Raw genomic sequence first — 4,399 nt, 5'->3', positions numbered from 1 at the left:
TATAATGATTAACCTTGCGCGCCAACATGCTATTGAGATGATTACGATGTGGTATGATAGGATGGTATCCTCCTTTAAATGAATTGAGTGACTCGACTTGGCACATGTTCACGCATGTAGTTGAATCAAATCAACATAGCCTTCATGATATTTATGTTCATGGTGGTTTATATCCTACTCATGCTTATATTCGGTGTGAATTAATTTTAATGCATGTTTATGACTGTTGTCGCTCTCTTAGTTGGTCGCTTCCCAGTCTTTTGCTAGCCTTCACCTGTACTAAGCGAGAATACTGCTTGTGCATCCAAACTCCTTAAACCCCAAAGTTGTTCCATATGAGTCCACTATACCTTCCTATATGCGGTATCTACCTGCCGTTCCAAGTAAATTTGTATGTGCCAAACTCCAAACCTTCCAATGAAATTCTGTATTGTATGCTCGAGCAGCTCATGTGCAACTATGGCTGCCTATATCTTCCATGCTAGGTGGGTTCCCCTCAAGAGGAGTGGACTCCGCTCCTCATTCACGAGAAAGGGCCGGTAACCGGGATGCCCAGTCCCATGATCCAAAAAGATCAAAGAAAATCAAAAAAATTAAACAAAACTCCCCCTAGGACACGTTGAATGTTGGAGGCACTCGTTGTTTCGAGCAAGCCATGGATTGATGCTTGTGGAGGAGGGGGAGTATAAACCTTTACCATTTTGTTTGGGAACTGCCTATAATGCGTGTAGTATGGAAGATACAGCCATCTCATAGTTGTTACGTTGACAGTGAAAGTATGCCGCTCAAAATATTATTTATCTCTATTTCAAAAATCGAGCTCTGGCACCTCTACAAATCTCTGCTTCCCTTTGCGAAGGGCCTATCTATTTACTTTTATGTTGAGTCATCACCCTTCTTATTAAAAAGCACCCGCTGTAGAGCACACTGTCGTTTGCATTCATTATGATTGGTTTATATTGGGTATGACTTGACTGGATCTCTTTTACCATGAATTACAATGTTTAGTCAGTCCTTGATCTTTAAAGGTGCTCTGCATTTATGTTTTGCGGTCTCAGAAAGGGCTAGCGAGATATCATTTTGTTATATCATGTTATGATTATTTTGAGAAAGTGTCGTCATCCGAGTTTTATTATTATGGCTCGCTAGCTGATTATGCTATTGATATGAGTAATTGTGAGACCTAGATGTTATTGTGAGTATGGTTAGTTCATAATAATTGCTGAAACTTGAATGCTGGCTTTTCATGTTTACAACAACAAGAGCAAACAAAGTTTGTAAAAGTTTTTTTTTCTCTTTCAGTTTGTCAACTGGATTGCTTGAGGACAAGCAAGGGTTTAAGCTTGGGGGAGTTGATACGTCTCTGTCGTATCTACTTTTTCAAACACTTTTGCCCTTGTTTTGGACTCTAACTTGTATTATTTGAATGGAACTAACCCGGACTGACGCTGTTTTCAGCAGAATTGCCATTGTGTTGTTTTATGTGCAGAAAACAAAAGTTCTCGGAATGACCTGAAACTCCACGAAATATTTTAGAATAAATAATAAAAAATCATTGCCAAAGATGAAGACCAGGGGGCCCACACCCTATCGACGAGGGTGGGGGGCGCGCCCCTCCCTCCTGGGCGCCCCCCTACCTCGTGGGCCCCCTGGTGGACCTCCGACGCCAACTCCAACTCCATATATTGGCTTTCGAGGAGAAAAAAATCAGAGAGAAAGTTTCATCGCGTTTTACGACAGAGCCGCCGCCAAGCCCTAATCTCTCTCGGGAGGGCTGATCTGGAGTCCGTTCGGAGCTCTGGAGAGGGGGATTCGTCGCCGTCATCATCATCAACCATCCTCCATCACCAATTTCATGATGCTCACCGCCGTGCGTGAGTAATTGCATCGTAGGCTTGCTGGACGGTGATGGGTTGGATGAGATTTATCATGTAATCGAGTTAGTTTTGTTAGGGTTTGATCCCTAGTATCCACTATGTTCTGAGATTGAAGTTGTTATGACTTTGCTATGCTTAATGCTTGTCACTAGGGCCCGAGTGTCATGATTTCAGATCTGAACCTATTATGTTTTCATGAATATATGTGAGTTCTAGATCCTATCTTGCAACTCTATAGTCACCTACTATGTGTTATGATCCGGCAACCCCGAAGTGATAATAATCGGGACCACTCCCGGTGATGACCATAGTTTGAGGAGTTCATGTATTCACTATGTGTTAATGCTTTGTTGTGGTTCTCTATTAAAAGGAGGCCTTAATATCCCTTAGTTTCCAATAGGACCCCGCTGCCACGGGAGGGTAGGACAAAAGATGTCATGCAAGTTCTTTTCCATAAGCACGTATGACTATTTACGGAATACATGCCTACATTATATTGATGAACTGGAGCTAGTTCTGTGTCACCTTATGTTATGACTGTTACATGATGAACCACATCCGGCATAATTATACATCATTGATCCGGTGCCTACGAGTTTTCCATATACTGGTTTACACTTATTTACTTTTCCGCTGGTACTGTTACAATCACTAAAAAATACCAAAAACTTTACTTTTGCTGTCTTTACTTTGTTACCATTATCACCACTATCATATTACTTTGCTACTAAACACTTTTCTGCAGATACTAAGTTTCCAGGTGTGGTTGAATTGACAACTCAGCTGCTAATACTTGAGAATATTCTTTGGCTCCCCTTGTGTAGAATCAACAAATTTGGGTTGAATAAACTACCCTCGAAAACTGTTGCGATCCCTATACTTGTGGGTTATCAGGTTGCGACTTGCGAACCTGAGACCTCCAGGTTATTACATAGCATGTACGCTAGTCGCCGGGAGAAACAGTACTTTGTGTTTAAATGTTAGCTGGAAACTTTTATCTCTCCGGTTACTAAACTCCCGAGAAATAGCGATCGCAGAGCGATTCCACGTTTTCTCTTACTGCCCTATCCCCACCTGACAGATGGTGAAATGCCGTGTCCACTGCCAGGGCTTTGCGCGTGTCACCCATTTGCCATATTGTCAGTTCCTGATGGGCCAGGCGTTGCTTACATGGGCTTTGACCACCACTTTTCTCAGCAGGTAGGCCGCGTAGGCGGTTGCGTGGAGGGTGATAAAAACAAGCATTGAATGGCTGGCTCACGGGGATAAAAACACTTATTCTTTCCATTTGCGAACAAGCAGGAGACGGAGGAAAAACCAAATTAAATCTCTTCAAAGGCCAGATGGTAGTGTAACAGAGAAATGGCAACGAATTTTTATAGTTCTCTTTACACTTCAGCAATATGAACCAGGTTTTGGAGGTAGTCCAGGTGAAAGTCACTCAGGCAGTGAACGATATTCTTAATGCCGACTACACTCAGGACGAGATTAAAATCACTCTGTTCCAAATGTTCCCGTCCAAGGCGCTGGGGCTAGATGGTTTTCCAGCCCACTTTTTTCAGCGTCACTAGTATGTCTGTGGGTTTGATGTCATGGGAGCTATACTGCGCATAATTAATGGGACTGAGTCTGCAGAAAGCATCAACGGAACTATTTTGGTTCGAATACCAAAGGTAAAGAATCCCACCTTACTGTCACAGTTCAGGCCTATTTCGTTGTGCAATGTTCTATAGAAAATTGCTTCCAAAGTTATCTGCAACAGATCGAAGCAAGTCTTACCAGATATTATCTCACAAGAGCAATCAGCCTTTGTCCCTGATAGACTTATTACTGATAACATTATCACGGCGTATGAATGTCTCCATTTTATGAAGAGAAATAATGCAAAGAAAAATAGGTAATGTGCACTTAAGCTAGATATGATGAAGGCATATGATAGAGTGGAATGTGATTATCTACAAGCAATATGTTGAAACTTGGTTTCACGAGAGGATGGGTGGACATTGTGATGAGTATGGTTCGCTTGGTCAAATTCTCAGTTTTATTTAATGGCAAGAAATTACAGGAATTCACACTGTTGAGGGGTATTCGACGGGGAGACCCAATTTCTCCATACTTATTCTTGATTGCAGCAGAGGGCCTTTCGTGCCTCCTAAAATCTATTGACGAGTCATCCAACTTGAATGGCGTTCAGGTGGCCCCTTTGACACCACCAGTTAACCATTTACTATTCGCAGATGACAGCTTGCTGTTTTTCAAGGCCAGTGTGGATGCGGCAAACGAGGTTGACCAGTTGTTGCTCAAGCACTGTCAAGCTTCTGAACGTCGGATAAATAATGATAAATCATCAATTTTGTTCAGTAAGGATTGCTCTAGAAGTGTAAGGCTGGAAGTCAAAAATCAGTTACAAGTTCCAAACGAGTCTTTGAGTGCAAAGTACTTAGGCTTGCCATCAGATGTGGGTTCATCAAAGAATGGCTCCTTCAAGTACCTGAAGGATTACTTGTGGAGCAAAGTGTAGG

The sequence above is a fragment of the Triticum aestivum genome, chromosome 3A (assembly GCF_018294505.1).
Source record: "Triticum aestivum cultivar Chinese Spring chromosome 3A, IWGSC CS RefSeq v2.1, whole genome shotgun sequence".
Classification (NCBI taxonomy): domain Eukaryota; kingdom Viridiplantae; phylum Streptophyta; class Magnoliopsida; order Poales; family Poaceae; genus Triticum; species Triticum aestivum.
Note: the sequence above shows the minus strand (reverse complement) of the source record.